Genomic DNA, 23,284 nt, shown 5'->3' with positions numbered 1-23,284 from the left:
AGCACAGGCTGTTTGACACAGACAGGACACCTCTTGAGCTTTGCTGCCTAGAAGTTCATTCCACCCAGATACACCCTAAATCTTTACCCTTGGGATCAAAGATTCACATATCTTGAGGGCAGAGTCACCAGGCAGCTACATTCTTTGCTATGGTAAGACAAATGTGACCTGGGCTTTTATTCCCAGTATAAGTTCCTCATTTTCAACTGAGACCTTCTAAGCCTGGCCTTCACTATACATCTGTCAGCCTTTTAATCACAATTATTTAAAACATTTCTACAATAGGCCCAACTTTCTGTCATGTTCCTATCTTCTTCAAAGCCCTCCAAACTCTCTGACCTTTGGCTGTTACCCACTTCTGAACCTGCTTCTACATTTTCAGCTAATTTAGTCACACCTGGCAATGCAGTAAAAGAAGAAAACTCCATTTTCAGGGAGAAAATTCAAGAAAGCTTCAGATGTTTGCATAAAAAAGGTAGGCCAATGATAACTGGCAAGATAATGAAGAAAAGGCCTTGAAGGCATTTCATAGCTCCACTTTGCAGTACTAATTTTCTGTGTGATCATAAAGAAAAGAGGTTAAATTGGCTCTGGTTTCTGTAGGATGTAAAGGAAGCACAGTGGCTTCTGTTTCTGGGAGGACCCAGGAAGCCTCCCAATCATACCAGAAGGCTGAGGAGCAATGAGATGTTTCAAATGGCAGGAGTAGGAGAAAGACAGAGAGAGGAAAGAGGTGCCACATGCTTTTATACAACCAGATCTCATGAGAACTATCATGAGGTCCGCATCAAGAAGATGGTGGTTAACCATGGGTGAGGGATCTTCTCCCACCCTCACCCACAACTGTTTTCAGGCAGAAGCCTGCTGCAGAGGCAGACCCTCTTGGAAAACCGCTACTCGGGCACTGCAGAAGGAAACTATGAGTGTGGAGCCCCCATACAGGGGGCCACCATCCTCCAGACCCCAGATTCATAGACCCACCAACAGCTTGCACCCTCAATGTGAAAAAGCTACAGGCACTCAACACCAGCCCAGCCCATGAGAGCAGCCACGGGGGCTAAACTCTGTGAATCCATGGTGCACTGCCCTAGTAGAGGTTTTCTATGAGGCTCTGTCTCTACAGCAGGCTACTCTGCTTCCTACTACCCTTCATCCTTCACCCTCTCACCACCCTACTAAAAACCTACTTTTCCCCACCCTACCCACCCCTTTTCCTTCCACCCCCACACCCCTCCCTTCCATTATTATATCATCTCCCACCAGGCCCTACCTCAAGCATTTGAGATTTCAATTCCACATGAGTTATGGGAGGGATAAATACCATAACCGTATTATTCTGACCTCAACCCTTCTGAATCTCATGTCCTTCTCACAGAGCAAAATACAATCATTCCTTTTCAAAAGTTTCCAAAAACCTTAACTGATTTCAGCATTAATTCAAATGTAAAAAGTTCACTGTCTCATGTAAGACAAGGCTGCCGATGAGTCCCTGAATTTAAAAAGGAGTTCTTTTCTTCCAAGATACAATGATGGTACAGGTATTGGGTAAGCTTTCTCAATCCAAAGGGAAGAAATTTCCCAGGAAAATAACACAAATGGGACCACAGGCCCAATGCAAGCCCAAAATCCAGCCAGCCACTATTCGTTCAATCTTACAGCTCCAAAATCATCATGAGAATCACTATCATGAGGACAGCATGAAGGAGATGGTGTTTAACCATTTGTGAAGGATTCACACCACCCCGACCTTTCACTCCCCCACCACCATAATCCCCGCCATTCTCCCAACCACCTCCCAACTTCCAACCCCCACTCTCATCCATGATTACATCACCTTCCACCAGGCCCCACCTTTAACATTCCCGATGACAATTCCATATGAGTTTTGGTAGGGACACAGAGAAAAATCATATTATTTTGCCCTGGCCCCCCATATCTCATGTCCTCCTCACATTGTACAATACAATATTGCCTTCCCCACATTCCCCCAAATCTTAACCCTTTCCAGCATTTACATAAATGTTTATAGCTTAAAATCTCATCTGACACAGGCTACAGTCCCTTCTGCCCATGAGCCTCTGAAATATAAAGCAAGTTATCTACTTCCAAGGTACAATGGTTGCACAGGCAATGGGTAAGCATTCCCAGCCAAAAGGAAGAATTTTGCCAGAAAGAAGAGCAAAAGCAGATGAGACTTATAGGCCTCATGAAATTCCAGAACACAGCAGTCAGGTCATTCAATCCTACAGCTCCAAAATCATCCTTTTTGCTTCACTGTCCCACATCCAGGGCACAGGGGTGTGAGGGCTGGGCTCCCAAGGCCTTGGGCAGACCTGCACCTGTGGCTTTGCGCTGTTTAGTGACCATGGCTGCTCTCATGGGCTAGGCTGGTGTTGAGTGCCTGTAGCTTTTCCCCTCTGAGGGTACAAGCTGTTGGGGGTGTATGAATCTGAGGTTTTGAGAATGGTGGCCTCCAGTGTGGGGGCTCCAACCCCATATTTTCCTTCTGTACTGCCCTAGTGGAGGTTTTCCATGAGCATCTCCTTCTTTGGCAGTCTTCTGGCTGGACACCCAGGCATTTCCATACATCTTCCAAAATCTATACAAAGGCTCCAAAGCCTCTTCTCTTATGCTTTACACACCCGTTGGCCGAACACTATGTGGAAGCCACCAAAGCTTATAGCTTGCAGGCCCCAAAGTAGTGACCCAAGCTGAATATGTGCATCTTTCAGTCATTGCTAGAGCTGGAGCTGGCACTGCAGGGATGCAGGCAGCAGTGTCCTGAGGCTGCACACAGTAGTGAGGCCATGTGGCTGTTTCAGGAAACCATTATTCTTTCACAGTCCTCAGGGCCAGTGACAGCAATGGCTGCTACAGAGGTCTCTGAAATGCTTTCAGGGCCATTTCCCCATTGTCTTGGCTATTAGCACTGGACTCCATTTTATGTAAATTTCTACAGCCTTCTTGGATTTTCCCTCTGCAAATCAGCTTTCATTTTTGACCACTTAAGGAGGCTGCAGATTTTTCTAACTTTGAAGCTCTGCTTCTTATTTAAGTACAATTTCCAACTTGAAGTCATTTCTTTGATCACACCTAAGAGCACAGGCTGTTCGATGCAGACAGGATACCTCTTGAGCTTTGCTGCTTAGAAGGTCATTCTACTAGATACACCCCAAATGATCACCAGCAAGTTCAAACTTTCACTGATCTCCAGGGCAGGTTCACCTAGCAGACACCTTCTTTGCTAAGGCAAACAAAAGTGACCTTGGCTCCTGTTCCCAGTAAGCTTTTCATATTCATCTGAGATTTTCAAAGTCTGGCCTTCACTATCGATGCTTCTGTCAGCCTTCTGAACATGACTAGTAAAATGCTCTACAGTGGTGCAAACTTTTCCTCATCTTCCTGTCTTCTAAACTCTCCAAATTCTCCCAACCTCTGTTCATTACCCACTTCTGAGCCTGCTTCTACATTTCAGCTTTGTCGCAGCCCGGGAATGTCATAAAAAAAGAAACATCCATTTTCAGGGAGAAAATTCGAGCAGGCTTCAGACATTTGCATGAAAACAAGCTGACTGCTGAGAAAATGGGGAAAAGGCCTTGAAGTCATTTCATAGGTCCACTTCAAGGTACTATATTTTCTGTATGATCATAAAGAAAAGAGGTTTAATTGGCTCACGGTTCTGCAAGCTGTAAAGGATGCATGGTGGCTTCTACTTCTGGAGGGAGTCAGGAAACCTCCCAATCATACCAAAAGGTCAAGGGGCAAGGAGATGTGTCACATAGCAGGAAAAGGAGCAAGACAGAGAGAGGAAAGTGGTGCCACACCCTGTAATCCAACCAGATCTCATGAGAACTCTATATCATGAGGAGAGCATCAAGAAGATGATGCTTACCCATTAGTAAAGGATCCACCCTCCACCCTCACCCACCACGGTTTCTAGGCAGAAGCCTGTTGCAGAGGCAGAGCCTCTTGGAAAACCTCTACTAGGGCAGTGTGGAAGGAAAATAGTGGGCTTTGAGCTTCCACAAAGGGGATCAGCATCCTCCAGATTCCAGATTCATACACCCACCAGCAGCTTGTACCCTCAGTCTGGAAAAGCTACAGGCACTCAACAGCAACCCCATCCATGAGAGCAGCCATGGAGGCTAAACGCTGCAAAATCACAGGTGCACTGTCCTAATAGAGGTTTTCCATGAGGCTCTGCCTCTGCAGCAGACTACTCCCCCTTCCTACTACCCTCCACCCTCCCACCACCCTACTGCCAACCTACTTCTCCCCATCCTACCCACCCCTTTTTTCTTCCACTCTCACCCCCCTCCTGTTCATGATCAAATCATTCCCACCAGGCCCTCATCTTTCTGTCATCCCCTAAGCCCTCCAAACTCTCCCATTCTTTGTTACCCACTTCTGAACGTGCTTCTACATTTTCAGATATCTCTGTAACAGCTTGACTATTTAGCAATAACACAAAACCCCATTTAAGGGGAAAAATTCAAGAAGTCTTCAGAAATTTGCATATAAAGAAGCCCAGTGCTGATAGCCAAGTCAAAGGGGAAAAGGCCTTGAAGACATTTCACAGCTGCTCTCTGCAGCACCAAATTTCTGTATTATCATAAATAATAGAGGTTTAATTTAATTAGGCTTCTGCAGGCTGTAAAGGAAGCATTGTGTCTTCTGTTTCTGGGAAGAGTCAGGAAGCTTCCCAATCACACCAGACAGCTTAGGGGCAATGAGATGTCTCCTACAACAAGAGTGGGAGCCACCACTGACCAGGTCCCCACTAACCAGGCTTCCAATGACTAGGTCTCCAGGTCCCCATTGATGAGGCCTTCACTGAGGAGGCCACCACTAACCAGGTCCCTGATCCTGCCCCGACTGGCCAGGTCCTGATGACCAGGTCATCACTGACCATGGGCCACTGACCAGGCCCCTGAGCAACAGTGCTCAAAGTCTCGTTCCAATGCCCCGGTCAGCCCACAGACCATCCCTCCCTGCATGTGTGACCACAGATCAGGCCCTGCGGGTCTTCTTGGGACAAGTCCTCTCCTCCAAGACACAGGGAGGGACAGTCAGCCTCAGGCTCCATGTGCCCAGCTTCTCACTCACCCCCCAAGGTCCTCTGGGCCCATCTCAAAGGAGACAGTGAGGTGGCCTGGCACTGCCTGGATGCATCATCTAGCCTATTCCTGAGTCTCAGAGTGGGAGGAAGGGAGAGACATTTGGCAGATGAGACACCCTGTGCTGCTTGGTCTCCCAGGGCCCTTCCTGCAGAGCCCAGGTCTAGAGACAAAGCACAGAGGCTTCAGGGAGATCAATCCAGAACCTTTCAGGCTGAGCCAGGGACCACGTGAGGACTGTCCCCAGACAGTCAGAAGGTTCTTTGCTAGTTTCTTGGTACCTCAGTGGATGCGGCAATGGTTCTTCCTACTGGGGACCAGTAAGTGCGAGCTGGGGAATGCTCATCCTGTGCTTCCTCAGTGGCTCCACCTCTGCTTCTAAGAAAAATCACTCATTCCAGGGCTAGGGCAGAGAAAATACAAGATAAGCTTGGAGCATCTTGTGCCAGAAAGTAAAAAAGTGCTGACAGACTAATGGGGACAAATAAAAAAGAGATAAAGTGAGCTTGAAATGTCTACCACTGGCCTAATCTTGGAGCATTTGAGGACCAGAATCATAAGCTTTCCCTTCTCTGTTATGTATTGGTTTTATTTCTCCATGTAGAACAAAGGAGAGAATAAGAAAATAATCATTTGGCAATCATTACATTAATAATTGCTCAAATACAAGTCATCCATGAAATGCTAAATCTAGTGGGTTTTGAGGAGTAACCAGATATTTGCAGAGCCTCAAAGTATCGCCACACAAAATACTGTTGAACTACAGAAAGGAAATAGTAACACTCTGGGAGGCTGAGGTGGGTGGATCACCTGAAGTCAGTTCGAGACCAGCCTGACCAACATGATGAAACCCCGTCTCTACTAAAAATAAAAAAAAAAATTAGCTGGGTGTGGTGGCGGGTGATTGTAATCTCAGCTACTCAGGAGACTAAGGCAGGAGAGTCACTTGAACTTAGGAGGCAGAGGTTGCAGTGAGCCGAGATCACGCCATTACACTCCAGCCTGGGTGACAAGAGCAAAACTTCATTTCAAAAAAAGAAAAAAAGGAAATAGTAACATTAGCATGAACACACCCGGCTGGTACTCCTCAAGTCTCCTATTATATATAGTAGTAAAAGCTGTAAAATGCCAATAAGCCATCAATGACCTCTACTGAAGTATCATTGATGACTTGATTGTTTGGCTGTTTAAACAGCTGAAATCTGGGCAATTTGAGTATGTCAAACTCAACAACACTGGTTTTCATTTACAAGATCAACTTAAAACTTAAAGAGGCTGAAAAATCATTTAAAATACCATATACATTTTCATCACACGTATGATACAAACATATTCTACTTTAGTGAAGATCGTGATGTTACATATTTTATGAGAAGCAATTAAAATGTCATGTACACAGATCAGTAATAAAGTTTTAAGATGTTTTTGGTCTTTTAAATCATAAACTTTTTCCTTAAGATTTTATGGTTTAGATATTCTCTTCATTAGTTGTCACTCATCATCAGTGGATTCTAAAGAAGAAACCAGATGGGAGAAAATGTCCAACACAGCAACAGCTGGAAAGAAAAATAAAGAATTATGTTCCTTACCTAAAACATTTCAGTTAACTATGTGTAAGTTTAAAAACTAAAGAGTTGGCCAGGTGCAGTCACTCACACCTGTAATCCCCACACTTGGGGAGGCTGAGATGGGCAGATCACCTGAGGTTAGGAGTTCGAGACCAGCCTGACCAACATGCAGAAACCCCATCTCTACTAAAAATACAAAATTAGCCAGGCATGGTGGCACACTCCTGTAATCCCAGCTACTCGAAGGGCTTAGGCAGGAGAATCATTTGAACCTGGGAGGAGGAGGTTGCAGTGAACCAAGACATACCATTGCACTCTAGCCTAGACAAAAAGAGCAAAACTCCATCTCAAAATAAATAAATAAATAAAGAGAACTTTATCAGGGTTAATAAGAATGAGAAATATGTATGTACAATTATAATACAAAATTACTATTAAATAGAATTTGCTTGTATTTACACATGGAATTAATTACAATTGTGGTTAAATACGAGCGCTTTTTTATTTTTCATTCACATACTCAACAGCCATGTACTAAGGTACTAGAACCAGCACTGGAATTACAAGATGAAGATAGTACGGTCCACCTCTCAACAATCATATCCTATAATCTGAAAACACAGACAGGCAGGCAATGTCCACATAGAGTCATAGATGCCATGACAGGTATACAGCAGGGCACTACTGGAACACACTGAAGGGTCATCTATTCCAGGTTTGTGTCAATATCATAGGCTTTCTGGTGGAGAAGATAGGTAGGTTGATGCCTGAAGGACGTGGAAAAGATTGCCAGATAGAGGAATGAGATGAAGGCAAAGAGCCTGAGATGAGGAAGAACCCTGTGGAGTTCCACTCCATCCAGTTTGGTGCTAGAGCAAAGGGCAGAGTGTGATAAGTGGCTAGAGACAAGGCTGAGTAACTTGATGAGAATCACATTGATGTGGGTGTTTTTATTCCATGGTGAAAAATTTGGAACTTTTCCTGAGAACAAAAGTAAGCCAATGACAAAGTAAATGACAGAAAATTTAAAATGTCCCGTCAAGTGACTGCTTATGAATGGTTATGGCTCAGCTGAGTATTTCTAAATGAGCATGAGGTCTGTTGGTCTTAAATCTCTACCAGAACCCTGAGAACCTGATGATGCCTTTGTTTGCTGAGAATTGTTTCAGTGTGCTGGCTGACAGTTCCATGAGGATGGTAAAAGTGAATAAAGTGTAGAGCCAGTAAAAAAGGGATGCATAGACTTCTTGGGAATTTTTTAAGCTATGGAACATGATGAATTAATGGTGCATAAGTATACTCTTCATTGTGAAAGTTTTTGTTTTCACATCTGTCGTTAGATGTATGTAAGAAAAGAATAACATAGTATCTACTAACCCAACAATGAAAAGGAATGCCATTTGCTATTTACAGTTTATTTCTAAAATAAGTCTAAATTTAATTAATAAATTTTGGCAACATACTTTTCTTTGTTTCTCTAATTATTTGTTCTACACAGTCCAACTCCATCTAAAGTAAAAATAATAATAATGTTTAAGTTAAACAAGAGACATTATCGTGAGAATAATCTCACTTACAAAATGTGGCCTTTCGTATATTTAGTGACTACACATAACCTGAACACTTGTTTAAATAGAAAAATAATCATATAAATAAAATAAAATTTCTACTTATTTTAAGTTTAGATAATAGAGGATATATCTGTGTAATGCTGTTTAGATTTATCTGATTAAAATTAATATTGGTCTATTGTATATAAATAATTTTAGAAAGGTGGTGTTTTATTAGTACAAAGGTTAAACAATTAAAATCATGTTTTGCAATGAATACATTGCTTCAAAACTCTTAGCAAAACTCTACCCTTTATAAAAGTTTAATCCAATTTTTACTTCAGTAAACTTTTCCTTAAAAAGAAATTTCTATTCTCCACTTACAGTAACCTTTTTTATAGTAAATTTTTTTCTAGATTGTATTCTAAATTAAGGTGGTACCTGTGTAGGTTTCTTCCAAAGGTATATTGAGGAATGCTGAGGTTTGGGGTCCAACTGAACCCATCACTCAGGTAGTGAGCATAGGACCCAATAAGTAGTTTTTCAACCCTGGCCTACTCTGTCCCTCCCTGTTCTTATTTCCCAGTGTCTACTATTCCCACGTTTATGACAGTGTGCACCCAATGCGTATCTCCCACATTATGAGTAAGAACATGACATATTTGGTTTTCTGTTTCTATGATAGTTTGCTTAGGATAATAGATTCCAGCTGTATCCATGTTGGACATGATTTTATTGTTTCTATGGCTACATAGTAATCCACGGTGTATGTGAAATTTTCCAATCTACTTTGGATTTTCAGTCTACCTTGGATGCACCTTGGTTGACTCCATGTCTTTGCTATTGTGAACAGTGCTGCAAGGAACATACATGTGCATGCATCTTTTTGTTACGATGATTTATTTTCCTTTAGGTATACCCCTAGCATAGTAATGGGGTTGCTGCATCCAATGATCATTCTTAGTTCTTAACTTCCAAACTGCTCTCCATAGTAGCTGAACTAATTTTTTATTGCCACCAACAGTGTGTAATTTTTCCCTTTTCTCCAATCCTCCCAACACCAGTTTTTTTTTTTTTGACTTTTTAACAATATTCATTCTGATGCTGTGAGATGGTATCTTATTGATGTTTTGTTTTGCATTTCTCTGATGATTAGTGATAAGCAATTGTTAATATGTTTGTTGGCTACTTATATGTGTTCTTTTGAAAAGTGTCTGTTCATGTCCTTTGCCCAGTTTTTAATGGAGTTATTTTTTGCTTGTTTATTTGTTTAGGTCCCTTATGGATTCTGGATAATAGGCCTTTGCTGTATGCATAGTTTGTGAATATTTTCTTCCATTCTGTAGGCTGCCTGTTCCATCCCTTGATAGTTTCTCTTGCTGTGTAGAAGCTCTTCAGTTTAATTTGATCACACTTGTCAATTTTTGTTATCCTTGCAATTGCTTTTCAGGACTTAGCCATACATTCATTGCCAAGCACTATGTCCAGAAGAATATTTCCTAGGATTTTTATAGTCAGAGGATGTACTCTTATGTAAGAAGAGCACAAGGCTTTTAAAACAAAAATGGAAATGAATCTTTTAGTAATTTATGTTTATTTAATTCATAAAATGCACTTATTTTGGATTCTATTAAATAATAAATACCCATGTGTGATTAAGTGTTTGGATGCCAATCATTCCCTCGTGAGTATGGGTGGGAAGAGGTGAGATGGTACAAAGAAACCTTAAAAGTGGCATGAACCACAGCCAAACTACAATCAATTAGAGCATAAGCCAAAGCATCTCAAAGTATACCTTCAGTTATTAGGCAATAACATGCAATTTCTAAAATCTAACTTAAATGCAGCCTTTAAAGAAAGTTAAAATGTGTCAGTTTATTTACATTTACTGAATAAAGTTAGCAAATGGGTGTCTCTTGAAAATTAGAGCTCTGGGGAATTAAAAAAAAAAAAGTAAAGTTCCCATTTCCTTTCTGTGTTAATACAGCTAACTATAATCTTTACTTAACATGCATAAGTCAACTGAACAACTCAGTATTTCACAAAATTAAAAACAAGAATTTTATTAGTGAAATAAAACCCAAAAGAGAAAAGGTAATATAACTAATCTCAGTCAAGTGGTTCATGCAGTTATTTGAAGTCTGTGGGTTTGAAGTAGGAATTCTTACAGGTGTTTTGGGAATACATTTTCTGTTGAGTCCTATACTATTAAGATTTTCAACACGAGGTGACTCTGAGCCTGGCCTCGTAGAAAGAGCACTGAGAAAAGCTTTCATCCACTCTTTCTCCATATGGAGCTTCGTGCTGATCACTGTTATTTCCTTATTCAATCTGTGAAGATAGCAAAGACAAATGCTTAGTATTTCATTTTTCCTTAAATAAGTCTTAATGACTTCCACTTTTTTAAAAGTTGCCGAGAGAGTAAACCAAATTACCCACTAAACAGTGTTTTCTCACCGAAGATGTGTGAGAGCATATCTGTTGTAACCAATTATAATTTTAAAATCATTCAAAAGAAGTACATGTGTTTCTAGGGTGATTTCTACTGAATAAGCAATTCAAACAAAGTAGAGGGGGAAGAGAAATGGCTATCAGTAATGTGGGGCTGAACAGGTAACACTTGCTGCTTTCTAAAATGACTCTACTTGTAAGATTTGGAAAATTCTATTAGAAATACTTGTATTTAAAGGGTAACTATGTGACAAAATGAATATGTTAAGTTGTTTGACTATAAGAACCACTTCACTATAAATACATCAAAACGTCTTGTTGTACTCCTTAAATAACATACATTTAAGAAATCTAAAATGAATCAAAAAAAAAAACCGCTTGAAATACTTGTGTTTAGTAAATCAGTTTCAGGTTTCACCTTTGTACACTTCACCCATTATCTAGGAACAATTAAGCATTTGGCACTGATGAATAATTCTGAGCAACAACTCATAGTAGAGAAGTAGATGGCTCGGTTGGTGATCGAAAAGAACTAAAGCATCTCTGAAGACAATTAGCCCCTAACATTGTGACCAATGCACTGGAGATGGGATTTTTTCTTTCTATCTTCCACACACCCCTTCAGGCTGAACAAGGTGTTATTTTAAACCACTTTGTGAATTACACTTCCTTTCATTCCTGTAATAATTATTCCCTATTTCACAAGAATGCCTTTCTGTAGTTTGAAAATGTTACAAAGAATAGTCTTTCTTAAGGTGCCCTATAGTGATAATACTAAAGATCACAATCAAGGACAGTTCCATGCCTGAGGGCCAGGATGTACCCAGAGTAGCAGTAGTACTTGACACTTTGGGTTTAGATTGTGATGTACCAAAAAGTAAATTAAACTCATTAATATTTTTACTTAGGGAAATTCTGACAAGTAATTTTATAACAAGATCACTTTATTAATTATAATGATTCAAAAATACTTAGTGAAAAAAACTAATAGATCAAGTTAACTACATGAGATTTTTTCAGGAAAAAAAAGCCATACAAAAGAAAGAGAGAGAGAGAGGAAGGAGACACAGAAACTGTCCTTGACTAACATTTTAAAGGTAAGATTATTTACTGACATTATTTTCCAAAATTATATTGTCAAGTTAGCATTCACTTTCCACTAATCTCCTGAAGGCATCTCACTAAATTGTGCTTTCAAAACAAATTAATAAGCTTATTCCATTTTCTATGAGTGTATGTTTAGTAGTGTTAGTATTAATGCAATCTGGTCATTTAAAAAGTAATAGAATCCATTTATAATTTTAAAAACTGAACAATGAACAATATAGCTTAAGACCAATTCAAAAGTATCATTTAATTTCTAAATCACAATCTTCTCTTTTCCTAATAGTCTTATGCCTACAGGTATTAATAATCAAGTGAGTCTATAGTGAGAATCATTACCCTGAAAGATCAATTTTGTTATAATAATGATGGAAGTTTAAATATTTAAAAGAAAAACACAGATGCCACCTGTTTCTAGAACTCTACAAATTGCTATGAGAGGCAGAGTAAACACAATACATATAATATCTAAAATGTAATTTGCAGTGAAATAAATGAAAGCACATTACAGATAAACTTACCTAATTTAAAAACTAACCTGTTAATGGATTTCTTCTATTTTTTTTCTATTGCTGGCATTGCTTTTTCTTCTAGCTCCAATTTATATTCTTGTACTTTACTAAGTTCTACCATATTTTTCCATATGTGTCATAAGATTTGCTATTCCTTCTTCCAACATCTTTTTATTTTCCTCAAGTTTTTCACATTCCTGTTGTACTTTTTTCATAGATAACTCCTGTTGAGTAACTTGTTTTCAGCCATAGACACATTGTAAAGATACAGCTTCCAGTTCTGCTGTGAGATTATCAAACTGCATGAATGAAATAATACAGCTTGATAATGAAGTAGCTGAGAATAATCTAATAAAACCAATAAAAATTTTGGTTTAATAATAAACCAATAAAACTTTTGAAATACATGTACTTGGAATAAAATATTACCTGTAATGTAGCAGATTCCTCAAATGTTAACCCTTAAATTACTCAGAAATTCAAGAACAAAATTAGACCACCATGAGTCACAAAAATATATTCTTTACTATCATCATATTTGATGCAGAATTTTTGCACTTGATCTTTCATTATTCTGATTGTTTCTTTTTGTTCCTCCTTAAGTGGCTCTAAGTTCTCTCTTAGGAGAAAGTTTATAAACCTCTTCCCTCATCATCATTCCCCATAATTTGTCAAAAAAAGTTTCAGAGATATCATATTAAGATATTTAGGCCAACATCAATAAATGGCTCTCAGAATAAGACACTGAAAATAATATAATACTCTGTGCTAGGCATGGTGGCTCATGCCTGTAATCCTAGCAGTTTAGGAGTCTGTGGCAGAAAGATCACTTGAGGCCAGGAATTCGAGAGCAGCCACAGAAACATAGTGAGACCCCACATCTCTACAGAAAAAATTATTTTTAATTATCCAGGCATGGTGGTTCATGCCTGTACATCCAGCTCGTTGGGAGAATGAGGCAAAAGGATGGCTTGGACACAGGGTTCAGGGCTGCAGTGAATTATGACCACACCACTGCACTTCTGCCTGGATAACAGACAAAGACCATATCTCAAAAAAAAGAGACAAAATAATGAATCCTGTAAATAAGGATTCTAATGTCATAAGCCTTTCCCTAAACTGCAAATGTTTTATGCTAATTTGAATTGCATTTTAAGAAGTAATGATTCTTAGGGTAAAGTCTATGGCATACAGCACCCAGAAATAAATCCACATATTTACAGCCAACTGATTTTGGACTAAGATGCCAAGAACACACATTGGGGAAAGGACACCCTCTTCAAATGAATGCCACTGGGAAAACTGAATATCCATATGGAGAACAATGATAATAGATTCCTATCTAACATCAATACCAAAATAAACTCAGAATGGATTGAAGACTTAAATGTCAGGCCCAAAATTATCAAACTAGTAGTAGTAAATATAGGAAAAATGCTTCAGGACATTAGTCTGCACAAAGATTTTTATGGATAAGACATCAGAAGCATAGGCCAAAAACAAATGATAGACAAATGGTACCACATTAAGCTAAAGAGCTTTTGCCCAGCAAACAACTGAGTAAAGAGAAAACCTGTAGAATGGGAGAAAATACTTTCAAACTATTCATCTAATAAAGGACTAATATCCAAAATATACAAGAACGCAAACACTTGACATTAAAAAAATAATCTGAATTCAAAATAAGGCAAAAGATCTGAATAGACATTTCTTTTTTAAAGAAAGAAATACACATGGCAAATAAATACATTTAAAAATGCTCGGTATCACTAATCATCAGGGAAACACAAATCAAACCTACAACGAGATATAATCTCACTCCAGTTCAAATAAATGACTATCATTGAAAAGACAAAAAATAACAAATGCAGGTGAGGTTTCAGAGAACAGTAAACTCTTATATGCTGGTGGTAGGAAGGTAAATTAGTGCAGCCACTACAGAAAACAACATGAGATTTTCTCAAAAAACTAGTATTGGAACTGCTGAGGGATCCAGCAAACCCACTACTGAGTATTCAGCCAATAGAAAACAAAAGATCAAAAGGATAACTGTACTCATACATTTATTGTAGCACTATTTACAACAGCTAATGTATGGAATCAACCCATACATCCATCAACAAATGGACAAAAAAATGTAGTATACATACAAAATGGAATAGTATTCTACATACAGAGGAATGAAATCTTGTTATTTGTGGCCACGTGGATGAGTCTGGAGAATGTTAAGTGCAGGCACAGAAAGAAAAATACTGCACATTCTCACTCGTGTGTGGGAGCTAAAGGAAAATTGAAGGCTGGACAACATGGTTCATGCCTGCAATTTCCTAGCACTTTAAAAGACCAAGGCAGGAGAACTGCTTGAGGCCAAAAGTTCCAGACCAGCCTGGGCAACATCGTGAGACCTCATCTCTACAAAGTAAAAAATCAGACAGGTGCAGTGGTGCACACCCATAATCCTGGCTGCTCAGGAGGCTGAGGTGGGGTGATCACATAAGCCCAAGAGTTTGAGGCTGCAGTGAGCTATGATCAAATCATTGTCTCTAGTCTGGGTGACTGCAGTTGCCCAGAGCCCAGACTAGACTAGCAAGACCCTGTCTCTTAACAACAACAAAAAAGCTCAAGGAAGTAAGGGAGGGGAGGCTGGTTAATAGATACAGAATTACAGTTATATAAAAGGAATGAGTTCTGGTGTCCTATAGCATTGTAGGGTGAATATGCTTAACTATGATTTATTGTATATTTTCAAAAAGCTGGAAGACTTTTTGAAAAATGATTGAGGTAATAAATATGCTAGTAATACCTTGATCATTACACACTATATACATGTATCAAAATATAACTCTATAGCTCATAATTTTGTATATACATGTCAATTAAAAACAAAAGAGAAGATAAATTCATCCCACTAAAAAAATAGAATATGGAGCAAACTTACTGACTTCCTTCTAATGAAAAGAATGCAGTAAAAGGGATTCCATGTGGCTTCTCTATCTCCAACTGCTTTCCCTTCAAACCCAGCCCCCAGACCAAGAGAGAGCTCAGGCCACAAAGAGAGCCTGAGCGTGCCAGTGTCAGTGTTCATGCTGCCTGCCCAAACCAAGGTTCCAGCCAATGGCCAGCATTAACCATCAAACACATGGTTGAGCAAAGCATCTGACGATTCCATTTCCCCAGTCGTTCAGCTGTTCCTAGGGAAGCTGAGGGGAGCAGAGACAAGCTGTCCTGGCCAAGCTTTTTCCAAGCCACAGATTCATGAGCAAAATAAATGTTGTTCTTTTTTAGTATTTTTATTAGAGACGGGGTTTCACCATCTTGGCCAGGCTGGTCTTGAACTTCTGACCTCGTTATCCATCCACCTCTGCCTCACAAAGTGCTGGGATTACAAGCATGAGCCACCGCGCCCAGCCCTAAATGTTTCTCTTTTAAGCCACTAAACTCTGGGTAATTGTTAGAAAAAAATGATTTTAAAAAAGAGACAACAGGAAACATAACTTACGCAGCAGAAAAGAGTCTCCTTTAAAGTAGAATCAAATAAATGTTGAGATTAATTTATTGATGACAAGCATTATTGAGAAGCAGCAGGTAACTGGGAGAGAGACATAAGTTCCTGAGGATGAACCTTTCCCTAAAACTCCCTTCAATTATGAACTCTGATAACAAGGCAAGGGTGTCTCCTTAGAATTTACCCTCAAGTTAGGAAATAAGACTGGAAAGCAAGAAGACGTGATTTGGAAAAACAACTAGAACTACTTGGTTAAATAACCAAAATCAGACAGTTTACCTGATTTCAATTAACTAAAAATTCTAAAAGTAAGCAGCTTTGAGTATTTATTAATCAATCTAGTATTCCATTTTCATTTTCCTTTACTCAGTGAGGAAATAAGGAGAACGCGATGGAATTATTTTTAATCTTTACAGAAGTAAAATAAACGTAGTGTGCCTTGAGTGTTAAGAAATCAAATGCGATTTCTCCTTCATCCTTACTTCAAGCTTGTTTGTATGGAGAAGTTAAGACCATCCAATCTCTATGTTATACCACAACGCTTCTCTATAGCACACAAGTTGACTCTGAAATTTTAAAATTCAAATTACTAATCTACTATTTGTCTCTGATAAATTTCCTGAACATTACCAGATTTTTAAGCGCTGCACTCCTAAAAATTTTTCTTGGAATGAGTTAAACTTTTTATTCCAAAAATCTTCTAAGCTAGAAAGCACAGCTGTACATCTGTTTCAGTAAAACGAGGTCAATACAGGGAACTGTGGTTTCTGAGAATGGAGGATCTGCACCAAGAAAAGGATTAGCCATAGTGCTACACAAGAGAACCAGCTACCAGGTGGAAAAAGGATCTGCATATTGAAAGATGATAACTTCACTTGATTTCCACTGAGGAAAGCTGGCAGCTCAGACGTAAACTTCTCCTTCCTAGATGGTAAGCATCTATGGATGATTCTATGAATTATAATGAGTTAATAAGACATAATGCACTAAATAGTAGGCTATGTCAGCGGATCCTGTGACCAAAATTTACTGAAAATGAAACAATAGAGGGAGGCACTGGATAAGAGACTAAAGGCTTGAATGGAGGAAAAAAAAGAAATGAATTGTGTCTTGTAAGCCTGACTTCTCATCATGTCTTAGGATAAGTAAAGTATAAGCTGGCCACAGACTCTCTGGAGATGCAGAAGGTGAAGTTAAAGATGTTCCACTATATTTAATTTTTATTATGACATAAGATAACTGGTAATATGCAACATGATTGAAAAAAACTTATTAAATTCAATTTGGCCCTGGCATAAGAATAGACAAACAAAGAACTGATCATTAAAAAATAAACCTGCATATTTACAGTCAATTGATTTTTCACAAGGTTAACAAAACAATGAAATGAGAAAAGAATAGTCTTTTAGACAAATGGTGCTGGGACAACTGGGTATTCATATGCAAAAAAATAATAAAGTTGGACTCTCACTAAATACCATACTTAAAAATTAACTCAAAATAAAACAGCTAACTGTAACAGCTAAAACTCTAAAACTTTCAGAAGAAAACACTGGCATAAATCTTTGTAACTACATTTGGCAGTGTTTTCTTAGCTCTGACTCCAAAGGAAAAATGGATTCAATGGACTTCAAAACTGAAGAATGCTGTGTGTGAGATAACAGTCAAGAAAGTGAAAAGTCAAGTCAATGAGTAGAAGAAAATATTTGGAAAGTATATATCTGATAAGGGACTTATACCTAGGATATATAAAGAACCCTTTCAATTCATAAATAACAAGATAACCCAATTAAAAATGGGCAAAGATTTTGAATAGAAATTTTGCAAAGAAGATATGAAGATGGATATAAGCACATTAATAGATGCTTAATGTAATTGGTCATTAGGAAAATATAAATAAAATCCACCATGTGGTATCACTTCACACCACAGAATGAAATATTTGTTCAATAAAAAAGATAGAAAATAAGTGTTAGCAAAAATGTAAAGAAATTAAAGCCCTTATACAATGCTGCTGGAAATGTAAAGTGGTGCAGCCACTTTGGAAAACAAACTGGCAGCTCCTCAAAAGGTTAAGCATGAAGTTACCATAATGTAAGCTGACCACATGTTCCTTCAAGAAGCAAACAGTGAAATTAAAGGCAACCTAGTACTTGAATTTCTATTCTTACTTTAAGCAATTGGTAATAATAAGTAACATGATTGGAAAAAAATTCTAAAATTTGCTTTGGTAATGGCATAACAGTAGACATAAAACAACATATTAGAATTGAGAATCCAAAAATAAACTCACATTTATGGTCAATTGATTTTCAACAAGGGTGCCAAAAAGAACAACACTTAAAAAAGAATATTAATTTGTTTAAAAGAATAGTCTTTTCAGCAAATGGTGTTGGGAAAACTGGGTATCTACATGCAAAAGAATAAAAATAGACTCCTAGCATATGCTGTATCTAAAATTAACTCAAAATAGAATCACTAAATATAAGAGCTAAAACTATAAAATTTTTAGAAGAAAACATAGACATAAATCTTTGTGACTGCAAAAAAAGATTAATGACTTTATCAAAATTTGAAATGTCTGCACGTGAACAGACATCATCAAGAAAGTTTTAAAAAAGCCTATTGAGTGAAAGAAAATACTTGAGAATCATATCTGTTAAGGATCTTATGGATTCACAAACAAAAAGGCAACCACATTTAAAAATAGGCTGCATTTTAATAGACATTTCTCCAAAGAAGATACACAAGTCACTCCGAAGCACATAAAAAGATGATTAAAGTAATTAGTCATTAGGGAAATGCAAATCGAACCAGAATGAGGTATCATAGGGAATTAGGGAAATGCAAATTGAACCAGAATATGGTATCATTTCATGCCACTAAGATGAAATCTTTTCTTAATAAAAAATGTGAAAATGTTGGCAAAGATATAGAGAAGTTAGAACCCTTACACAATTCTGATAGGAATGTAAAATAATACAGCCACTCTGGAAAACAGACTGGCAGCTCCTCAAAAGGTTACATATAGAGTTACAATATGACCCAGCAATTCCACTTGTATGTATACACCCAAGAGAAATGAAAATACAAAAACTTGTACATAAAAGCAGACATGATTAATAGCCAAAGAATGGAAACAATTCAAAGGTCTACAACTGAGGAATGAGTAAATAAAATGACTGATATATCCATCCAGTGGAATATTACTCAGCAATAAGAGGGAACTGAGTACTGATACATGTTACAACACAGATGACCCTTAAAACCTTACGCTATGTGAAAGAACCCAATCACAAAAGACCACCACATATTGTGTGGTTCAACTGATATGAAATGTCCAGAATAGGCAACTCTATAAAGACAAAGTACGCTGGTGGTTCCCTAGAGCTGAGGAAGGGCAAACTGGTGGATAATAGCAAAATGATGCACTGTTTCTTTTTAGGGTCATGAAAATGTTCTAAAATTGATGGTGGTGATGGCTATACAACTCTGTGAATATACTAAGAGACCATGTGAACTGTATGGTGTTCAAATTATACATCAATACAATTGTCTTTTAAAATCCCAATGGTAGGATCTAGATACATTTCTTAATCCTCTAATTTGGATGTATATACTCTACACGAACTGAGCATTTCCATGCTTTTACAATATACTTAAAATGAAAGAAAAAAGAAGGGAATGCCTAACATCTCAAGTACTTTGTAAATTAACCTAAAACATCTGCATTTTGGAGAAAAGTATAATGGCCTTTCTGTACAAGTTATCCTAAAATTCATGCAATAAATATACAAAGATTCTGCACCCATTCAAGAAAGTAAGATAAGCAATAAGATGCTTTTCTGGAACATTCTATTAAACATTATCCTCTGATGTAATCTGGCTTGCCTCAACATGACAACAGAGAAATCCCTGAAAAATACTGTTTCACACACACAAAAAACCTCCCTCAACTTCTGTGAGGAATGATGTATAATTCCCAGCTTTCCTAAGGGTAAATATTATCTTTAAAATGTACATACTTACGAGAAAAACATGACAGACTGAAAAGTTAGAAGAAATAAGTGCATGATAAAGATAATAAAATTAATTATAATGAAAATACAAAAGAAATCTATCCACTGCAATTAGCATCCTAAAACATTATATATTCCTCCACCACCTACAGATGAACTGTTGACATGTTACATTTCATACATACTTGACTCTGATTTTACCTAATTCCTTCTTTGAATCTTGTGTCTCTTCTAAATTAATGTGACAATGTGGTGTAGCCTCTAGGGAAGGCTCTGACGTAGGTTTTTTTTAGGGTATCAGCCAGTTCTTGTAGAAGTTGTCTCATAATTACCTGTTAAGATATTTTTGTTACTGATATCATATATCACCTTATTATTAAATAATGATCATAACATTCAACATATACTTTGAAAAATAGCACCACATACATGGATTCACCTTCTTTTCCCCATGAGTACACATTATTACTGAATTCAGTCAAGGACACAGGTGTTATGTTCCTTCCAAATAAGTATTCTGCTAGATGACAGAATCATTAATCCCTGATACATTTACAATGCTTAACAACCTACTGAAGTCCCAAAAATTCGGTATGTGGGTGGGACTAGTGGTGGAAAATGCTAGAGTGTAAAATGTCTTTCCTCTTTTTTATTAGAACCTCAAAAAAACCTCCCCACTCCTCACATATTCAATTGCCTGCTCAGATCCTTCTAATAGATTTCTACCTCAGAATAAAAGTAAAATTCCAATGACGTTTGGAGGCCCTAGGTAACCTGGCCTCCACCTCCCTCCCTTACCTCAGTTCCTATAACTCTCTCCCCTACTCACTCCATTCCAAATATATGTGAATTCTGCCAACCTTTATTAGTTTGAAAATGGAAACCCAATGCTAAACAAAGCAACCGCAGACAACCACAATTATCTTTGTACTGGACAAGGTTATATCCAAATGGCAGTCATTGAGCCATAAGATAAAAATCATGAGCAAATTACTTTTAAGAACATTAAAATTATAAATACCAGAGGTAAGACTAAATCAAATATGGTTTTGCTGGAAATTCACATCTGTTCCAAATAATGATTTTATAAAAAGTAAATGCCTTTAAATAATTGAGAGGTCATAACAATAATGTGAGACTTAAAGTCTCAGATTTAAGTCAAATCAGTATAAATAAAAATAAAACTACACCAACATAAATACATAAAAAGCTACTTTAAAAAAGTACTATGAGATACAGCAGTATATTTCAGTTCACCTGGGAAATCTGGAATTAACTGTCAAAGTAACCCACATAATTGAATCTTAATTTCAAAAAACTCATTTCAGGTAAAAGGCATTTCTGTTTATCTGCCTCATCATGGTCTTAAAATTAGTCCACAGAGAGATATTAAAATTATTTCAGCAGAATTCTACATTAGAACTATTAGTCTATATATAGTAACAATTTGTAAATTAAAGTCTTAAAATTTCAAAGGTGATACAATTTCATTATTCAAAATAAGCATCTTTCAGGTCTACCTTTTTTTGCTGGTATGTTTCTAGGCCATACAGCAAATATATTTTATGGTCTACATATTTTTATATTCAAATACACATAACATTTACCATAACCAAATATTACTTTAAATTTTCTTTCAGGAAGTTTGAAAAATATCTTTGTTAATACTTACTTTTTTCCCACTTTCTCTTTTTCACATTGATATATTCTTTCTTTCAAGGGATTATGTAAATTGATTAACTCCTTGTTTTCCTCTTCCAGCAGAAGACTTTATACTCTCAGCTAGAAGTTTTCTGACAACAGCATGGAATTGCTCTTGGATAGTACTGATTGTCTTTTCTTGACTCTCAGCTTTCTTGTCAGTATCATCCAGTTGCTGTCACAGCAAATTATTTTCACTTTGTAGTTGAGAAAATCTGTCTTCATAGGTTTCTGCTCTCCAGTATATTTATTTACTCTGCTTTGTTCATTTTGACATATTTCTTCAATTTCTTTCTTTTGACACTGTCTGTATTTGGCATAGATCTCTTTGGAAATGTTCTAAAACTGAACTCTTTTCTCTGAGCATTTATCTTGCGTGATGGAGCTTAATTTTTAGGCAGTTAATTTTACTGTTAGCATTAGAGAGTTGTTCAGAAAGAACTTCACTGTTACCTTTTAGGGTAAGCATATCAAACTTCATTTTCTCCTGTAAATGAACCTATTTATGTCTTATTCTCTGGAAAGAGGTCTCTTTTTGCTGACTGACTTTGGTCACAATAATATACAGTAGTAGCCAGTCTACAGTTATATGATTGAATTTCTGTTTCCAGTCTTTCCTCGTGGTGCTTTACATCCCCCAGTTTAAAACCAAGCATTTTATTCTCAGCTGTCAAAATGCTAAGCTGTTCATTGTAGTGAAATACTGCTTTTGTTAACGTTTCCTCATTCAATTTTATAGCTTTTAGAAGATTGTCATTCTTTTTTTCATATTTTCAATGTTATCAAAATATTTCTTTTCCTTTAGCTGGTTTTGATGTTTTATTGTGTCTAGTTCCAGTCTTACCACGGCAATTTCTTCCTGCAACATGCTATTTTCATGCAACAGATCTTTTTCTTTCTTATGCCTAAGACAAATCTAAGTAAACAAAGGAAACTTTTAGTTAGCCCTCAATACAATGACATATCACGATTTCTTAAGAAATTTTAAAAAAATAACGCGTATATCTGTACAATGAAAGGATTCCTATAAGTGAATATTTAACTGGAAAAAAAATTGGATCAAAACTTCAAACCTAATAGAGTGTAAATTCTCGAAAGTTTGAAAATTTATTTCAAGACAATGAATCCATAAATGTAAAAAATAAAACACTAACTAGAGGATTTTTATGGATCTCAGAATTGAAAAAGCCTTTCTCTGAATTACAAAAAGACCAGAGGTGTAAACTATAAGAAGAATAAATTTGAGAATATTTTAAAAATTGGTTTACACTCTGAGATCTAACCTATAAACCACACCATGTTAAGAGCCTTAGCCCTGCATATATTTAGACAGAGTACATTTCTCAAAGATTTTTCTGTTCCTTTTTCCTGAGAAGGTTCTATAGAGAGAGAGTCTACTTTTCTAACATTTTTATTGTCAGTTATAAGAATTACACTTATTCATAAATGTTAAATCTAAGCATTGTACACTTCTACATTGTACACATCTACATCTAAGTATTGCACTTCTACATACATCACTGAGCTCATTTAAGATCACAATTCTGAAAAGGAGAAGTCAAAAAATATGCAAGATGCAGGTTTTCCCTAGGTCTTCTGATATTACTTCTACTGCTCCTCCACTAAATCACAGTTACTTCTGTGGTATAAATATACAAATACAAAAGAAGGCTTTCATTTCAAAATAAGATTGCTAAACAAAATAAAATTTATAGAGCTTTTCTTAGAAAATCATGAGATTATCTGCTATTGCAACA

General features: G+C 37.2%; 1 pseudogene; it reads right to left on the bottom strand.

The window, feature by feature from the left end:
• Window positions 1-10,360: 10,360 nt before the first annotated feature.
• Window positions 10,361-23,284, bottom strand: part of LOC129042064 (POTE ankyrin domain family member A-like) — a 48,590-nt pseudogene continuing 35,666 nt past the window's right edge.

The sequence above is a fragment of the Pongo pygmaeus genome, chromosome 7 (assembly GCF_028885625.2).
Source record: "Pongo pygmaeus isolate AG05252 chromosome 7, NHGRI_mPonPyg2-v2.0_pri, whole genome shotgun sequence".
NCBI lineage: Eukaryota > Metazoa > Chordata > Mammalia > Primates > Hominidae > Pongo > Pongo pygmaeus.
The sequence above is the reverse complement of the archived record's forward strand: the minus strand, read 5'-3'. Positions and strand labels throughout refer to the sequence as shown.